Source organism: Oryctolagus cuniculus, chromosome 15 (genome assembly GCF_964237555.1).
Source record: "Oryctolagus cuniculus chromosome 15, mOryCun1.1, whole genome shotgun sequence".
NCBI classification, from domain to species: Eukaryota; Metazoa; Chordata; class Mammalia; order Lagomorpha; family Leporidae; genus Oryctolagus; species Oryctolagus cuniculus.
In genome coordinates this window covers 51367605-51387744 of record NC_091446.1, presented here as the reverse complement: position 1 = coordinate 51387744, position 20140 = coordinate 51367605, and the positions used below count along the sequence as shown (strand labels likewise).

At 40.7% G+C, this 20140-nt stretch overlaps 1 long non-coding RNA gene across 1 annotated transcript in view; it reads left to right on the top strand.

Moving 5' to 3' along the window:
* The first annotated feature begins 2814 nt into the window (after positions 1-2814).
* LOC103351361 (uncharacterized) overlaps positions 2815-20140 on the top strand; it is a 36195-nt gene continuing 18869 nt past the window's right edge. The window contains exon 1 of the long non-coding RNA XR_011382396.1: positions 2815-3275. This is a non-coding gene — a long non-coding RNA (uncharacterized lncRNA). The remainder of the gene's footprint in view (positions 3276-20140) is intronic.

The window sequence follows — 20140 nt, the reverse complement described above, 5'->3', positions numbered from 1 at the left end:
TACTAGATACTCGATACTAGGTATCAATAGTCTGGATAGTCTCAATACTAGATAGTCTCAGTACTAGACATCAATACTAGATCCTCAAATGGTCTCAGCAGTCCTAGATACTTTCCTGAAGTCCTCTATCAGCTCCATTCTTGACTCTGCTTGTGCTTGCTTTTTCACACCTCTAACATGTTCACAGCTTCTGAAGCACAGAGACTCAGGACCGAATGCTAGCTTTGCTAAATTTTCAGCCACGACACGGTAAAAAGAGTCTTGTTCTTTGTTTCACTGCTTGTGTACGATTTCCGTCTTGCTTACCACGATACCACTTGAGTGAACTCAATCCAAATGTCATCTCTTTCATCTATTTTGAGCATCAGTAAACTGTACTCCAAGAATTAATCAGAAAGTCACCTTTATTTATTTATTTATTTGTTGTCATCATCATCTGCTCACTGAAAACATGCGGAGACTGCAAATAGTTTTTCTGGAATTGACTCAGAGAGAGATCTCCATTTGGTCTCATCTGGTCAGGAAGGAACTGAGCCTACTTTGGCGACAGAATGTTGCAACACAAGACTTTTTACTTTGGCCTTTACAGTTTTGGCAAACATAAACTTCCCCACCCTGTGACTAGTAGAGCGCAGAAAATTAAAAAATGCCAAAAGTACTCTAAAACTTCTTTGCTTACAGCAAAAGAAAGAAGGAAGGAAAGGAGGGACAAAAAGAGGGGTGAGGGAAGGCAAAGAAATCCACAATGTTCTATTTTAAGGGACTTTCAGTTCACACCTAGAGTATGATAAATTGATTTGCCTTTGGTTCCCAGTTTAGAAGTTGTTTTCCTGTCACAATATTGTCTAGGAATTAAGTTGTAGCTTCTTCTATAAGTTTACTTGGTAATATAATTATCAAGTACAGAGTTGCTTACATTAAATAGGGGGTTGGAAAGTGTTACAAGTCTCATTAGGTTTAAATTGCTACACGGATCCCATCACTGAGAGATTAGAGGAAAGCAAACCACAGGAAGTAGGGAGATGGAATGCCGGCGGGGGAAAGGGTGACAGCCACGGGATACAAGGCAGAGAAGTTGGCAGCTTTTAGGGTTAGAAATAAGCACATGTTCAAATTGTTAGAGATAATTCAGAACCTTCCATTCCTTGGATATTAATTTATCATCACTAACCAAAAAAGTTTCTTGCTTAACCAACATATGTTTGCCGAGGTCCTATAAATTGCTGCTTCTATGTGCTGTTTAAACCCCAAGGCCATGTCTTTCTGGGATAACTTGCATTTGATTATTTACTGATTGAGAGGTTAGAAGTGAGAAACATTTTTATTTTCTAACCTTTACATCTTAGGAACTATCCAGTACTGATTTTTAGTTCATCATCTGCTTTCTGTACCATATCATTATCAAGCAGTGATTAATTGATATGGGATACTTCAAAAAGCTAGTGGGAAAATGGAATTAAAGGATAAGTTTATTTTGGTTCTAAAATTGTTTGAAATGCATGCATTGCAAGGTCTTCGAAAGCTCATTGAAAATATATATTATGAAAAAACCTATGTACAGATTTCAAAATTATTTGTACCAAAATAAACTTATCTTTAACTCCACTTTTCCACTAGCTTTTTGAGGTACCTGCATAATTTCTTTTTTTTAAGATTTATTTATTTATTTGGAAGCAGAATAGCAGAGAGAGAGAGAAAGGGAGAGACACACAAAATGACCTTCAATTCACTGGTTCATCCCCCAAATGGCCACAACAGCAAGGTCTGGGCCATGCCAAAGCCAGGAGCTACCAGCTCCATCCTGGTCTCCCACACCAGTGGCATGCGCCCAAGCACTTGGCTATCATCTGTTGTCTTCCAAGGTGCGTTAGTAGGAGGAGGCTGGATTAGAAGTGGAGCAGCTGGGACTCCAATTAGCACTCCAATATGGTATGCTGGTGTCTCAAGAAATGGCTTAACCCTCTGCACTATAATGTCAGGTCTGAAGTATCCTCATGCTTTCAACATTGTGCCTAGAGGTCTTCTTAGCCAAATCCAGTAACTCACTAGGGATAGGTTCCATCCCTAAGTAGCAGAGCTAACAGTTTGTTAGTCATTTCATTATATAAGATGGCTTGCCATTTTCCAAAAATCCTCTAAAATTTTTTCTCACCATTTTTCTAACCCTTTCCTGCAGTTTACCCATTATTTCCCTAGCCTGTGCTCACCACTGTACACAAAATTGATGTCACATATTTTATGACTTTGTTATGATATCTGCTGTGCCACTCAGCATTCCACAACTTCACAGATAAGGCAAAGCAACTGTCTGTGGTTGGTCACCAGAGTGCAGGCTGAATGGGGAGTTTTGCTGATCTGAACCAGGCCTGATCCTCCTCTTCTGGCCTCTCCCATGCATCTGCGATCAGGTGAGGCATCAGATAAGTGCTCAGTTTCTGAGGGTTTACTCAGTTCTCCATAAGCTTCCTTCCTCCTCTATCGCAACTTAGCCTCATTCTCATGGAGAGACGAGGATCCAAGAGATCAGCATTCCCCAGATCTCTGGTGGTCTAGTCTGAAACCTGCTGTACCATCTCTCCTACCACATCCTGTTGGCCAGACATGTCAGAGGCCTGTTCGTGCTCCAGAGTGAGGGGGAATAAGTGCAGTCCCTAAGTAGGGCTGCCAAGATGCCTGGCCAAGTGCATGGGCAGAGATTGCCACAAAAACTTTTTCTTTCCTTTTCCCTTTTCTTCACCCCCCTCCCCACTATCTACTACAAGCTATGAAAGAAGTCATCACCAAGCATGGAGCAATTAACCAGGGATACTGCATACAAGGACACTCTCTAGATAAGGTGGTTTCTGAGCTAAGTTTGATAAGATGAGCAAGAGTTAGTCAAAATAATAAAAGGGAGAGAAAGCATTCCAGCATGTGGGTAGATATTAGCATGACAGGAATTTTTATTAGGTCCTTGCAAGTTGGATGCACAGCATTTTCCTGACTTAGAACACACCCTCCCTTTCTCTCCTTAGGTTGTATCCATTGCTCGGAAAAATTTTAGACTTCCTCAGAAGTCTTTCTTAATTCACCCTTTCCTTTTGTGAGCTAGTAGTGTCACCTGGCACACACTGGAGTCAGAATAGGTTTCAATCCTATTTGTTCTGTCTGTCATCTGGAAGACCTCTCTGACTTTGTTTTCCCATCTGTAAAATGGTGATAACAACTTCCAAGGCTGCTGTAAGAATCGACTAAAATAATCCGTGTAAAGTGCTTCAAGCAATACCTGACACTTGGTAAGTTCTTTATAAATTATCTTTGCCTTTGATCATGGTGTTCATATTCTTGCTAATGCAAATTAACAGTTTGCAGTTCTGAATGGAGCTTGTTCCATATGTTAATTTGTGTGTCTTTTGCCTTCTACCTTTCTGGACAAACATGGTCCCGGACACTGGAGTTGGCGGGGTGGGGGAGTATTATAGTAGCCTGCTATGGGGTTAAGAGTAGAGCGGAGCTTGCCAGCAGATGGGGAGTGTGGGCTGAGAGCAGATCCAGGAGCCCTCTGAGATCAGAGTTACTATTGAGTTGCCCACTTGAGCTGTGTCAGAGTGGGTACTGCCGCCTCTGGTGCACAGCAGGTGGATTTGAGGGAGAAGACAGCAGGACAGGCCTGAAAAGTCCCTTCTATAGCTCTAGGGCAGTTTTAAGGACTCAAAATAAAACCTCTTTGAAGAGATGGACTGTGGTCTGTAAGTCTTGCATATGGCCTTTAAGTTCATATAGGACAGTGTATACAGATGTTGCCTACTAATCATGGTCTTGTGGTAGATGGATTAAATAGATCACCCTTATGTTTACAAGTCTTCCCTTCACCCTGAACACATCATGGCTGGAGCTCATTTGTTCTCTTTCCTGGTTACTGTACCCTCCTGCTAGATCCAGAAACCACTGGCATCCAGCTCTAATCCACTGACATCAAACACAGAAGCAACTCCGGAAACAATGACTCAACCCCAAATAGAACCAAAACACAGTCCCAAACAACCAGTTCTTAAGCTCCAGGATCCTCTTCAATATTTTAACATTTTTTTCAAGAAGTGACTTCGTTATTATAAACAGGGTGATCCAGAATCTATCATCTGCCATTTAATTTACTAGGTGGGAATTTGGGACTTTCCACAAATATTTTAGAGCGTCAATGATGGCTGACAATTATGAGTATTATAAATAAACGTCATGTCCAAGAATTCATTACACAAACATTCAGTTGATGTTCATGAAGAATTTCTAATCATGAGAAATGCTTACAATGTGAGAGTAGGTGAAAAGAGGCAGTTTTGAGAGCAGTGTATAAAATATGCCAAAATGCATCTAAACTCAAAGAGAACGGTTAAAGTGCATGTATCAGAATATTAATGGTTATATAAATTCTCATTTATGTAACCATTAATATTTTAATGGTTTGTATATTTTCCAGAGTTTTCTATGAAAACATCTGCTCACCTCCTAATGTGGGTTATTATTTTTTTTCTTTAGGAACTACCAAGCAAAATGCAATTGCCAAGAAGTTTGGCTTCAGCAGTTCATAAATTTGCTCATTAAATTGCTCCCTATCAGAATAATAGCAAGCAGTCCATTCTTTTCATAATGAGTTATTTCTTTTTTTTCTAAGATGGGCACAATCTTAAATTTATCTTAATCAATTTCCTCACATTAAGCAGCAACAAGACCTACTTTCCTCTGCCTTGTAGGCGTTATCAGCCGGGCTCTAATGAGAAATACAATTTAACAAATGGAAAGGGCAGACTGCCTGGGCAGGGATGACACTGCGGTTCACTGGAGCTCCCAAACCCACAGTAGGATTTTCTAGAACCGTGCTCCTTTGTCCTCCATTAGAAGTCCACCAGCAGGCTCCTGTGTGACAATGAGGTCTCACCCTCCTAGAAAAAGCAGCAGACAGCTTTCAACACACTTAATTTTTCTCCTATTATCCCAGACCATAATGCTACTCCTGGTGGTATTTAGCAAACACTAAATGGAAAATGAAATAAAAGAGAAAAGGCATTTGAAAAGCATTTTTTGGGTGGAAACAGTGAACAGTGTGTCCCCAGATTCATCACTAAAGAAAAGGCTAAAATCTGAAGAAAATACAAGAGGCAGTAGAGCGCTGTGGTGATAACTAAATTGCTTTCACATTTCCCCTCTCTGCTTTCATAACAATTGCTGCATACATATGAGAGATTAAATTGTTTTTTTATACGAACTTTCTAAACAGAGCAGAGTATTTTCACATTCAGCCAGGAGCACAGAAGAAAAAAAATATTCTTTCCTCTTTGATCTCAATATGACTGAATAGTGCTTCAGAAAATGAGATGGAAGGAAGGATGGAAACTGAAGCTGCCCTACTTCAGGGCCACACGTAGAGGTTTCTAGGCTGTGCTTGACGGGAGAGACCCACGTGGCCAGCCAGGTGTCCATCGCCATGTCCTAGCTGCAGAATGCAATTACATTAGGTACTTCACGATACCAAGTGCCTGCCAGTCTCTAAATGAATTACATTTGTGCCTAGAATGTTAATGACTGTTATCATCCTTGGCCTGTAATAATCCTCCAGTGAGTCATTTCGCAAAAGTTGTCATTTACAAAAAAGTCTCAGAACGGAAGGTTTATTTTCTTATCTAGATTGCACACCCCCACCCCCACGGTACATTAGCAAGCTCTGTCTTCCCTTGGAATGCTGCAGTGCTGAAGTTCAATGTCTGTGCTAGCTTGCAGCTGCCGGATCTCAACAACCACATTCAGTTTGGAGATGATCTTCCCACCAAGGATATCCTAAAGGTATCCTAGTGACCCAACTACATTAGGGTCATGAAAAACTACTTATTTTAAAAAGCAAATCTGGGGCCAGACATTGTGGTGTGTTGGGTTAAACCAATGCGTACAATGCCAGCAAATGCATACCAGAGTGGTGGTTTGAATCCAGGTTTCTGCTAATGTGCCTTAGAAGTCAGTGAATGATGACCCAAGTACTTGGGTCACTGCCACCCATGTGAGAGACCAGGATGGAGCTCCTGGCTCCTGGCCTCTGCCTGCCCCAGCCCCAGCTTTTGTGGCCATTTGAGGAATGAATCTGTAGATGAAGGATCTTCTTCCTCTTCCTCTCATTCTCTTTCCTTCTCTCCCTTCTCCCTTCTCTCCTTTCTTTCTCTGCCTTACAAATAAATAAATAAATCTTTAAGAGATACAGACTTTTACCAAGTCACCCCAAAGTTAATTATATATAATCTCAGAGGGTAGGGGATTGTCTCCATTTTTTTTTAAAAAAAATCTTTCTGAGTAATTTTCATGCCCATTAAATCTGGGTGTCAGTGATCTAAATTTTCAAAGGAAAATTTCCCTGAGAGACAAGCTGATGAGCAAATCATAAAAATCAGTACTAGAAGAATTGACTTACACCCACTTCACCCAGTGTCAGTGGGTTTGACTAAGGGCTGCTCTGAATGACAAGAAGCATGCCCAAGGGGTTTTCTGGACAGGTGCATTTGACCTCAACTCAGAAGTCACAAGCGAGACCCACGTCACAGCATAGCCGATGAAGCCCTGGCCCGTGACATCGGCTTCCCATATGGGTGCCATTTGGAGTTCCAGCTGCTCCACTTCCAATCCAGCTTTCTGCAAATGCATCTGGGAAGGCAGTGGAAGATGGCCCAAGTACTTGGGCCTATGTATTCATGTAGGAGACCCAGATGAAGCTCCTGGTTCCTGGCTTAAGCCTCGCCCACACCCAGCCATTGTGGACATTTGGGAAGTGAACCAGCAGATGGAAGATTCTCCCTCTCTCCCTCCCTCTCTCACTTTCTCTCTCTCTCTTTCCCCTTCTCTCTCCTTCTCTCTCTGTAACTCTGACTTTCAAATAAAATTTAAAACTCTTAAAGGAACTACAAAGATGAATTGAAATGAAATTTTCTTTAATGATCTTTTAAATTAAATATCAGTTGTTTTCCATTCTATATTTGGCCTTTCAAGAGATGTGCTTGCCTGAAATCTAAAGTCGTGTCTAAATCTGTAGGTGCCAAGAAAGGATAGCATAGGCAGAAGGACCAGACATAAAACATGAGCCCAGCTGTCTGCACCTTGCCAACGCACACACCAGAAAGCCACCCAGATGAATCCAAAGGAGCATGAGTGAGCCTGGGGTGTAGATTTGTGTTTTATAGCCAACTCTAATCCAAGACGGAAGGAGTTGTGTTTCTCAGACAAGTGAGAGAGGATGACATAGAAGAGAGATTTCCAAATTTGGCTGTATGTTTGAATCACCTAGAGAGGTTAAAAAAAAAATCCAAGCCTAAATTGAACCCAGTGTTATTGAACAAGTCAGAGAGCTGCAGTTTTAAAAATGCTCAAGGGGCTAATGCTGTGGTGCTGCGGGTTAAAGCCCCAGCCTGCAGCGCTGGCATCCCATATGGGCACTGGTTCGAGTCCCAGCTGCTCCACTTCCTATCCATCACTCTGCTAATGTGCCTAGGAAAGCAAGGGAAGAATGGCCCAAGTGCCTGGGACCCTAAACTCACGTGGGAGACCTGGAAGAAGCTCTTGGCTCCTGGCTTTGGATCGGCTCAGTTCTGGCTGCTGTGGTCATTTAGGAAGTAAGCCAGTGGATAGAAGTCCTCTCTCTCTGTCTGTCTCTATCTCTCTCTGTGAGTCTGTCTTTCAAATAAATAAGATAAATCTTTTTAAAAAATTCTTAAGTGATTATCAAATGCAACAGAGCTTTGAAAAGAAAGTCTTATCACACCCTGAGCATAATAACTAGAAAAATAATTCAAATTCTGTTATTGTTGACTTTGAGTTGTTATCTCTGTAAGAAGATGTTTCCTTTTTAACTTTCAGATCATTCTCCATGATCTTAAATGCCATTGTTATCTCTGAGTGTATGGCAAATCATTGTACTGTAAGCCTTGAAACAGAATAGGATGGAAGGGCCAGTGTGTGTGTGTGTGTGTGTGTGTGTACTATACTATATTATAGAATTACCTGCAGATTCAGAATTGTGATATCTTCCTGTTGGGTTAACGTCCTTGAATTATGAAATGTCCCTCTTTATCTCTAATAATACTTCCTTTGGGGAATAATTTTTATGTGGCCTCTTTTTCTAATCTTTTATTTATTTTCCTCAAATTTCACAGAGATTTCTTGTTAGCAATAATACTGGTCATGTAATTTTTAAATTCTTTATTTTGAAATAATTTCAGGCTTACAGAAAAATAGCAAAAATAGAGTCCCCTATACCCATCACATGGCTTCTCCTCATCTTAACATCCTGTATAAATCATAATACAAAATTAGGACTTTACCATTAACCAAACTCTAGACTTTATTCAAATTTAAGCAGTCGTTTTCCTGTTCCAAGATCTAAACTAAGATTCTGTGCTGTGTTTAATTGTCATGCTCCTTTAATCTTTTCTGGTCTGTAACAGTGCCTCAGACTTGCCTTGTTTTCCAAAACTGTGACACTTTCGAAGCACAATGATCAATTATTTTTTAACATGCCCTTCGTTTTTGTATGCGTTCTCACAATTAGATAGATATTAAGCATTTTTGCTGAGAAAACACATGGGTGATATGTCCTTCTTTAGGGAATTGTGTCAGGAGGTACATGATGTGTATGTATTTTATTCCTAGTGATGTTAACCTTGATCATTTGGTGAAAAAGTGGTATCTTCCATGTCTCTTTACTATGAAGTTACTATTTTTCCCATTGTAAATGACATTGTAGAGGAGATACTTTGAGCCTATGAAAAATATCCTCAAACTTTTGCCCACTAAATCTAGCATGCACTGGAGGAGCTTGCCTAAGACAATCACTGCAGCGATGTTCTATTCCCCTCATTCTTCCTACATTTATTAACTGGCATTCTCCTATGAGAAAGAGCTTCCCCTCTCCCTTATTGACTTACTTATTCAGTTCATTATTTATAGCAGTTTGCTTTGGGCTGTAATGCAATACTACCATCATCTACTTTGCTGCACCAATTTTTCCAATTTGGACCACTGAGGACTTTTTGCATGTTGGCTTCTTTGGTCTTTTTATCTTTCTCATTTTTGTTCTTTTTCTTTTTTTTTGAGAACATCTGTACTTTCTCTCACCATCACCTTGCTCATCTTGCTCCAGATCTGCAAGTAACTGATTCTATGGGAGGAAACTAAATTATTTTTATTGGAAAATAGTACTAGAAAGAAAGATCTGGGAACTAGGTGTGCTTATGCTCCTGATTCGTAATTATTCTCTCAGAAATCATAACTTGGAAATATTTGCACATGTACTAGCCCTGCTTACACACACAACTACATTGATTTCTGTACTTATCTCTGTGTGCATGTGGATGTGTTCTCAAATTGGTATCTCTGATTCCAATAGGGTTCATTTTACACTTCCCCCTTCCTTTTGTTTTTAAGATTTATTTCTTTATTTGAAAGGCAGAGTTAGAGAGAGAGAGAACGAGAGACAAAGAGAGATCTTCCAACTGCTGGTTCACTCCCCTGATGGCCTCAATGGCCAGGATTGAACCAGGCTACAACCAAGAGCCTGGACTCCACCCAGGCCTCCCACATGGGTGGCAGGAGTCCAAGCACCTGGGCCATCTGCTGCTGCTTTTGCAGACACATTCGCAGGAAGATGGATTCTTCTGGAGCAGCCAGGACTCGATCCAGCACTCATATCTGATGCCAGTGAAGAGGTGACGGCTTAACCCCACTGTGCCTCAATACTGGGCCCAACGTTCCCCTTGCTTTAACTGTAACCTTCTTCTCCAACAGTGAAAACAATCTGGCTCATTATCTGCAGTATATTTACTTATTTGCTCAAGTCTGGTTTATATTTACAGTAGTTTATAATTGTTAACTGGTACTCTTGTGAAAAACAATTTAGCAACTAGACTCCATGTTTGTTATTCTTTTTGCCTTCAACCTTACAGGATCTGGCCCAAAATGCTGTTTTCCAAAATAACTTGAGTTATTTTCTTTCTAATTCCATGTAGTGTGATTATGTTATCTTTTTGTATAACAAGTTCATTTGTCACACTTAGTTTCCATTTTGGTTCCCTCCCAAAACCCATTTGACTTTTAAAATATTTACTTCAAGTAAAATACACTCTGTGGTAAATGCATATTTACAGGATCTGACAAATACGTGGAGTTGTATATTTACCCCCACAGCCATAACAGAGAGCAACTCTATCACTGCAAATCTTCTTTGAGCTCCTCCTGTCCATGGAAACCACTGATTTGTTTGCTTTTTCCAGAATGTCGTATAAATTCAATTATATATTACACAGCCTTTTAGATTTGTCTTCTTTCATTTTGCTAAACACATTTAAGATCATACAAGTTGTTACATGAATCAGTAGTTTCTTCTTTTTTATTGTTGAGTACTGTTCCATTGCATTGATGTGTAATAAGTGGATTATTCATTCCTTCATTTCCGGAATGTGGGTTTCCAGTATGGAGGAAACAGGAATACAGCTCTGTAAATAGTCTTGTAAGGTTTTTGTGTGAAAATTGGTATAATTTCTCTTGGGTAACTATGTTAGGGTTATCCAGAGAAACAGAATGTGTACATAGAGAAAGAGCTATCTGATAGGATGTGTATGTTAAGACAGATGTAGATTGTGAAGGTTGAAAGATCCAAAATATATGATAGGCTGGCCAGACAGATCCAGGGAAGAGCTGATACTGGAGCTCAGGTCCTTCAAACATCGGCTTCAGGATGGTGGAGAACATGGAAAAGCCAGTGAAGGACATGAGCATAGGTCAGGCACCACACTTCCATTGTAGAGTTCCTTGAGCAGAAGCAGTGCTGTGTGGAATACCATGATGTGGGACCAAACTCTGTGTTCCCAAATCTTACTAGTCAGGCTTCTCCAGAGAAACAACCACTGGGGTGGGGGCTGGGGGATGTTTAAGGAATGGCTTGTGTGATCGAGGAGGCTGACAGATACAAAACCTACACGGTAGGCCAGGGGATGGAGACAAAGGGAACAGCTGATTTTGCCACAGCCCTTGTCTCTACTGTTGAAGAACAGTGGGGATTTTTCTTCATACTATTTGTTGAACTCTTCACTTAGTATAGGGTTAATCTTATGAGTATAAAGTAAACTGGAAATAGGTCTTTGTAAAAATTTAGAGTGTGAATAGGGGAGAGAGGAGGAAGAAGTGTGGGAGCTGGGAGCAAGGGTGGGAAGGAGGGTGGGGTGGGAAGTATCACTATGTTCCTAAATCTATATATATGAAATTTTTATACCTTAAATAAAATTTTTAAAAAGGAGAGAATGGAAACCACACACAGACACATGCACACACACACACATGCACACAACCAAAAGCTTCAAGAGGTACAGTTCCCTCATTGTAAGGGACTTCTGTTTTCTCTTAAGGCCTTTAACTGATGGGATGTGGCCCGTCCATACCAGGGAGGGTAGTGTCCTGATTTAAACGTGAATCTCATCTTTAAAAGTATCTTCCCAGCAACATCAGTCCACACCATCCTAAGATTTCCACATCTCTCTGATGTTTCCAAAGATGGGATTTGTATTGTTTGTATGTACTTTTCTAGTTGTAGTCTGCAGGAACATAACTTACTGCATGCTGCCATGCCTGCCATCAACTACTGCATCCTTTTTGGAAGTGGGATTTCTTTAGAATGTAACTATGAGTGGCTTTTTATAGAAAAAAGCTGGAGAAAATGAGTCTCCATAAGGCTCACCTTCATCTCTTCATTTATTTCCTTCTCTTTCAACGAAGGACTTTACACACAAACTGCTTAGGTATGTTTGCCCAACTTTCAACTGAGCGTGATTTTTATGTGATTGTGCTAACCAATGAATATGAAAGATATTCTGTGACCTCTTGAAAACCACAGGGGTTAATTTAGCAATGCTGATATTAATATCAATGATGCAGGTAGACAGTGGCCATTGGTAAGAATTTAGTTCTGAATATTATTTTGCTCAATCTTTATATTATTATCTCTTCCTTTTGACTTATGAAAATTCATTATATATTTTGACTAAGTGCTTTATCTACTATGTTTTTTCAAATATCTTTTTCAAGTGTGTGCTTGTCTTTTCATTGTCTGATTATATCCTTGGAAAAGCAGAAGTTTGAAATTTCGATGAGATACAAGTTACCAATTTCTGTTTATGTATCACACTTTCGGGATGTACCTATGACATTTTTGCCTAACCCAAGGTCACAAAATTTTTCTCCAATATTTCCTCCTAGGAGTTTTCTAGTTTTAGCTCTTACATGCAGGTTTATGATTCATTTTTAGGGTTTTTGTGTGTGTGTGTGTTTGGTACAAGGTGTAAATCACAGTTAATAAATATTTGTTCTTAATTTATTGAGAAGCACAGAGGCAGAAAGAAAGAGAAACACAGAGAGAAGGCTCTCTCATCACTGGTTTACTCCTCAAATGCCTACAATAGCCAGTGAAATGTCAGACTGAAACTGGGATCGAGGAATTTGACAGAAGTCTTTCACATAAATACCGGAACTGAATTACTTGAACCATTACTGCTTCTTCCTAAGGTCTGCATTAGTAGGAAGCTAGAGTCAGGAACCCAGAACCAGGTACTTCTACATGGCATAAAGGTATCTTAACCAACATCGCAACTGTTGGCCAAAACATCGGCCCTGATATAATTTTTTAAATATGGCTATTCAGTTGTTCCTGTACCATTTTTTGAAAAGCTTCTCCTTTCGCTGCTGCATTGTCTTGACACCTTTGTTGAACATTGATTTGTTTCTGGACTCTTCTACTCTGTAGATCTATATTCCCATTCCCTGCCAATACTATGCTGTATTAATGCTTCATATTTCTCAATGAAGGTTAACATGGCTGTAAATTAACTTTAAATGCATTTCACATACTTTGAAATCAATCATTTATTGATTTACAAAATCTTAAGGCTTAAAAGTTTAAATGACTAGAGAAACACATTTAAAATTGCTAAGTTAAAACCCTGAGAATCTATAAACAAATGCTAGGAAAACAGGGAGAGGAGACTTTAGATCAAAATAAAACTCTGTGGTGACACAGAATTACAGAGAATTCTGCAGTAAGTTACTAAAATGGAACAGAGTGGAGGAGGGTGTATTATAGGAGACTTACCAGAGTTTGCCATATTAAATTTCACAAGAGATATTGGGGGAAATTTTTTTGAGTATCAGTGCCTGATTACCACTCTCAAATTATGGATTATTTTGGAACAGGGCTTGAATTAATAATTCTATGCCAATTTTATTATTTCATTTTCTATTGCTATAACAAAATACTTAAATCTAGGTAATTTATAAAGAAATTCATTTAGCTCATAGTTTTGGAGAACGAATACCCAAGCCTGGGTTGGTCCTGTCTGGTCAGCCTCTTTGAGGGCCTCATGGCAGGTGATATTACAAGGTAGGAGTGCGTACATAGGAGATCACATGGCAAGGCAGGAAGCCAGAATGACTCAGGGCCAGGCTTTCTCTTTTTATAACAACCTGCTCTCTCAGGACCCAACTGGGGTCTCATTTGAACGACATTAAGCTCTTCCAACAGTGAGGCCTCCATGCCCTAATGACCTTACACCAGGTTCTACCTGTTGAGGTTCTACCATGTTCACACTGCCACGATGAGGACCAGGCTTCCAGCCCTTGAACCTTTGGGAATCATACCAAACCATAGCCCAGTCAAATGGATATTTCAGACATAAATGATCAACAACCTTAATCACATGGAGCGAGCATAAGAAAACATGTACTACAGAGGTAAGGGCTGTAATGTAAGATACTAAGAAATAAGCTAAATAACAGGGGGAATAGCAGTATAGCATTATTTTTACAATTATTAAGAGTTTTAGAATAGCATGCATTTTTGGAGCTATAGGAGTTTTATGGTAAAAGGACTGATTTTTACCTAATAACCTAGAAAAAATCATTATATTTTAAAAAACCACCATCCTTCAACATCTCCATTAGAGATCCCCTAGAAGCAGATGCCAAGATGATGAGTCAATGCAGTGAATTTAGCGGGAAACCCAAGAAACCAGACAGCCAGTTCAGACCAGGTTATTGCACTAGCTAGCCCTGTGATGACCTGGAGCTTAACTCTACAGTGAAGTTCTGGGACAGGTGCAACACACACATCTCACAGTTGTCCTGAGGGGAAGAGAACTGGAAAGTGCATACATCAAAATCTGAGAGTCACAGTTTGACGGTTTCAGGATGGGGTGCTTTTTCCACATTTCTATCCTTCTAAGTCTATAGAAATAGCCACCAGGCCATTGGAAGTCCACTAAAGTACACATAACCAGTAAAGGATAAGGTCTAGACAGATTATGCTGCAATGTGCTAGGGGATTTTGAGATGCTCTTTTAATGAATTATTTATCATCTTTACAAATACAGCGAGGAGGTTTTGCTATTTTCCTTTAAAGATGAAGAAACCAAGACACATCCAATAAATAATTATTGTGTGCCTTTTATGTATCAAGCATTGTTCTAGGCCCTGGGGACAAAGTGGTGAGCAAACAGAGGAGACAAGTGCCCACATAGTTTCTATTGTAGTGGGGAAGAGACCGGCAGCCATGGAAACAGCAGCAGATGTAGATAAGAGCTGAAAAGAAAAGTGAAGCAAAGTAAGGCAATGAAAATAACAAGGGGTGCTCTTTTAGATTAGTAGCTCAGGACACCTGCTCTTAAGAGGTGAACTGAGAATTGGAGAAGAGAAGGAGCAAGAAAAATGGCTAATTCCAGGCGGAGGAAAGGGCAAGTCCACAGCCCTAAGGTGGATCTGTGTTTCACATCTGTAAAGAACAATAAGGAATCCAGGGCTCAAACAGAGTTGAGGGGGAAAAGGAGATGAATCAGAATCAAGATAAGAGGAGGAGACCCTCATAGGCCACAGCGAGGACTCTATATTTGACTTGAGATTGAGTGGTTAGGAGTGGGCAAAGGGAAACAAACTAGGAGGCTAGTATACTAATTCAAGGACAATGATGGCATTAAATTCTCTGCTGAAGGTAGAATTAAATTGTTAATGTTTACCTATTTTTCATCTTACTCAATAGGCAGAGTGACACAAAGACAGATCAACAGACAGAGACAGAAAACCTCCACCCTCTGGTTCACTTCCCAGCTGCCCACAACAGACAGGGTTGGGCCAAGCTAACGAAGCCAGGAGTCAGGAACTCTTATCCAGTCTCCCGCACAGGCGGCAGGGGCTGTTCAGGAAGCATGAGCAGGAAGCTGGATCAGAAGCAGAGGAGCTGGGACTCAAACCTGCACTTCCATGTGATATGCAGGAGACCCAGGTGGTGGCTTACCCCACTGTACCACAATGGCCACCCCCAAACTGATTGGTCAGTTTGCAACTCAAACGCAAGTGTCTTCCTTCCAAGCAGATGACTTTGCGCCATGATGTGCACCCTCTGCTGCACAGCTTCACTTTTGCATTTCTCTAGAGCTCTTTATAAATAGGTGTAATCAGTGATGTCTCTTTGCAAAGTCAAACCAAGAGAAACAAGGAAAATTCCCAACCATGGATAAATTCAAAAGAAATTCCAATTGACAGCCTGAATTTAACCAGCTGGCAGCTGCCCTATTTTTCCAAACCCTGGGAAGTATGGACACTTTAAACTTGCACACTAGTACTTTACTAGTATCTTTGGCTGCCAGCTCACAGCATTATCTTGTGAGACTCCCAAACTCACTGAAATCTCACTGAATTGCTGCTTTTCCGCCTGCTCAGGGCTGTGAATTGAAAAGCACCTGCCGCCATTTGTTTCTTCCACAAGCAGAGGTATTTCCTGAGTCTGCGTTGATTTCAGGGATGATTTCTTTCTCTTGTGGGAGACTTTTAAGTCCCTGAGGTCAACAGAAAGGCTTGGAATGCATAGCCTTTCTCATCTTGCTAACAGTAGGCGAAGAATAGAAAGAGAGACCTTAACAGTAAGAGGACACAACGAAGAAAAGGAATGGCAAGGTAATTTCATTTATGCTTTGCAGGCAAAGAAAGGAAACAAGAATAGTGCTGTCTCAGTAATAACTACCTGATCAGCCTTCTGGAGCCTTGTCGGGCTTGCCAAGGGGCAGGAACGTGGGTAGATCTGACTCTGGGTAACTGCTCTAGCCAATCCTCGGCTCACGGCTGCTTTCCAATTGCAAACTGATGACAGATCCCTGAGTCTGGTGTCCCCAGGGTGAGCCCTCCTGAAGCTTCTCTCAGGTATGCAAATTAGGGAGGTGGCAATTCCTCCCTCTGTTGTGTTTTCTCTCAGAGATGCAATCATCCTCTTTTGTTGCCAAAATCAATAATAAATCCCTCCACCATTACCAAAGCACTTGAAGAATGCTGGTGGTTTGGCCCAGGATAATGATCCACAATGAGGGAAATATAGTTGTCCCCCAATATCCCTGGGGGTATTGAATCCAGATCCCGTACAGGTATCAAAATCTTAGGGTACTCAGATCCCTTCTGTAAAATGGCATAGTATTTGTGTTTAACCTATGTCCATCCTCCTGTAAACTTTAAATCATCTCTCTGATACTTATAATACTTAATGCAAGGCAATTTATATGTAAATAGTTGTTATACTATATCCTGTAGGGACTAATGATAAGACAAAAGTCAATGCATGTTAACTATAAATACATTTTTTTTCCAATTCATTTCTAGCTGTGCCAGCTTAAGTTCATCAACATAGAGGCCGGTCCACAGGAATCATAGGGTGGACAAATACAAGACATGTAGTCAAGTGAAGCCAGACTGCCTGGGTTCAAAACCCACTCATCTATTAATTACCAGTGTGGCCATATGACTCAGCTGTCAAAGCCTCACTTCCTGATCAAAAAGATGAGGATAGTCAGAATAGTATTCCCCCTAGACTTCAGTGAGTCAGTACAGAAAACAAGTCCCGGAGTAGCTCTATTTAGAATCATGCATAGTCACATAGAACCTGAATCACTCCCTACCTTCTGCCCAGCCCACATCACAAAATTCCACTGATCCAGTGTCCCCGGTCTGTGCTGAAGAAGTGAGTGCAACCTAATTAGCAGATCCCTGGACTCACTCATGCTGTCTCTTAGGTCTCTACCAGGCTTCCAGAGCTTAGAATCCTTGCTCTCAGATGGCATCAATCCATCACCAAACAGATTAGAACTGCCCTAGGGAACTCCTAGCTGGCAAACGATAACCTTTCAATAATGCTTCTCTGGCATTTGAAATTATTTGGACCCTATTGATTACATTAGAAAGGGGTTGGGGACTGTTGACAAAGCACCCAGAGCAGTGCCTTGAACTGAGTGGTGCCACACATATAATCATTGGTTACCGGTGCTGTTAGCCCTGCGAAGAGGACAATGTTGAGTCTCGTAATGCACAACTTTCATGTGCCCATCTCACTGCAGCAATACAAGAAAAGTGATCAAGTAAACTACTTCATACTAATGAGACTGAAAAAGAAATTCTTGATCTGTAAAGAGCAAGAGATGACTGTAATTTTTCACAGTTTAACAAGTTGTGTAGTGTGACGAATTGAAAATTAATTGGAATTTGGAAGAGAATTCGTATAAAGTTCATATCTTAAGTAAAATGTGTGTCTTGTAGAAAAAGAATTTTTAAAACAACAGTGCTTGAACGGTGCTTGCATCTTACCTCCTGTGAGCTCAGTGGGATTTCCTCGACTCTACCAGTAGAGTTGCTTATTTTTTGTTTGGTTGGGTTTGTTTTTCTTTTTTTGGTTTGTTTATTGGTTTTTCTTTGTTTTGTTTTTTGCTGTAGTTATTTTTATCACATTCTTATTGTTAAGATTTTTAGCTGGTATTTGGGCAGTGGTCGAGACACTGCCTGGGCTACCCACATTCCATAGCAGTGACTGGTTCAGATCCTGGCGCTCCTGCTTCTGACCCAGCTTCCTGCTGGTGCACATTCTGGGAGGCAGCAATGATGGCTCAAGTAATCAGGTCCCTGCCATCCCCAAGGAAGAGCTGGATTGAGTTTCTGGCTCCTGGCTTCGGCCTGACTCAGCCCCGGGTAGTGTGGGCATTTGGGGAATGAACCAGAAGATGGAAGATCTCTGTCTGACTCTGTTCTGAAATGTTTTAGTGGTTTGTTTATTATTATTTGAGAAGCAGAGTTACAGACAGGGAGAGTCAGAGAGGGGTGGTCTTCCATTCGCTGGTTTACTCCCCAAGTGGCCACAACAGCCGGAGTTGGGCCAATCCAAAGCCAGGAGCTTCTTCCAGGTCCCCAACGTGGATGCAGGGGCCCAAGGACTTGGGCCATCTTCTACTGTTGTCCCAGGCCATCAACAGGGAGCTAGATTGGAAGTGGAGCAGCCAGAACTCGAACCGGCACCCATATGTGATGCCAGTGCCGAAGGCAGAGGCTTAGCCTGCTTTGCCACAGTGCCAGCCCTCGAATAAAACTTTTAAAAAGAAAAGAAAATGGAGTTAGTCAGAAAAGGGAGAGGGAAAGAGTGATAGCAGAGAGGGAGTGCTTACTTTCTTTTTGTTCCTTAAAGGAAGAGACCTCCTCTGTCTACTCTGAGTGACCTCAGGATTCTATGACCCACTCGCGTGTTATTGGACGCTAAATGCCCTACCGTTTGCTCCTCAAAAGATATCCCTTGCTCCCTTTCTCTGATCTGTAAATCAGACTTTGAAAAATGATAGATAGCGTCACTGGTACAGCTAGACTGGAGCCCCTGCGTACTTATAGAGTGTTCTAATCCCAGCAAGGTCAGGCAAGAGGTGGGATCAGAGCTTCCCAAACCCAAAGAAAAGATTGATTTCTGTGAGCACAAGAAGCAGTTAATGCGCTGAGTGAGGCCTGGATGACATGAGCCGAACAGCTTCATCCTATCAAAGATAAGGCAGTCTTTGCCTATTAGAGCTCAGGTCTCTTCCTTTTTACTTATTTAGGGAAATAATTAGTATTTTTCTGGCATTTATTGGATGATTGGGCTTGTAAATCAAAACTATAGTTTCCATGTTTTTAATCCTCATTACCATAAGCCAGTATCAAGTAATTTTTCATCCTGACTTTCCCTGTCATTCACGGTTGCAATCTTTTCAGTATTTATGTATCCCCAGCCATACACACACACACACACACACACACACGCCTTACCCTATTTTTTAAACATAAACTTGCTTTCTTTATTCACATCCAATCTTGTAGTCTTGAGTATGCTGTTAAAATTTAAAAAACTAGCAGTTCAGGGGCCGGGACTGTGCCTCAGTTGGTTAAATCTATGACCTGTAATGCCAGTGTCCTGTATGGGCAGCAGTTCAAGTCCCAGCTGCTCCACTTCTGATAAGCACCCTGCTTATGGCCTGGGAAGGTAGTGGAAGATGACCCACATGCTTGGGCCCCTGATCTCATGTGGGAGACCCGAAGAAGCTCCTGCTCCTGGCTTCAGCCTGGTCCATTCAGGTCACTGTGGTTATTAAGGGAGTGAACAAGTGAATGGAAGATCTCTCCCTCTGTCTCTCCTTCTCTCTCATAACTCTGCCTTTCAAATAAATAAATCTTAAAAAAAAAAAAACTAGCAGTTCAGCTTGAAAATTGATGCAGTAAGAAAAAAAAACTAGCTCATTAGTGGACAGAGTGGAAGTTCATAAAAAAATAGAACTTCACTTTCTAGGAAAATTATAATGTGAAGGCGTTGACATTTAGCCTAAGCTATTTAATTTATGAAAATTTAAATCTGCATTTTGACTCTATATTTTACTAGAATTTAAAATTAAAATATTCTGAAAACAGTTTTCCCAAAAGAAACCACATATCAATTTTAATAAAGTGATCGTATTTATTAATAGCTTGTATCATACAGAGGAAGATAGTATTAACAATCCTGCCCCAAGATGTCTTTATGTGCATACAAAACATCTGAATAACACAGAGCATAAGGGCATGAGTTATAGAGTCCTGAGTTCAAATCTTATTTTTGTATTTACTGGTAAGTTATCTCATGGACAAAGAGGTACAACAGGAGTACTTACTGCACACTGTTATTGTAAAGACTAAATTCATCCAAAGTAGGAAAATGCCTGAAATGAAGATAAGTTTGCCGTCAACATTTATGACAAGAGACTCATTATTGAACAGGTGCCACTTAATT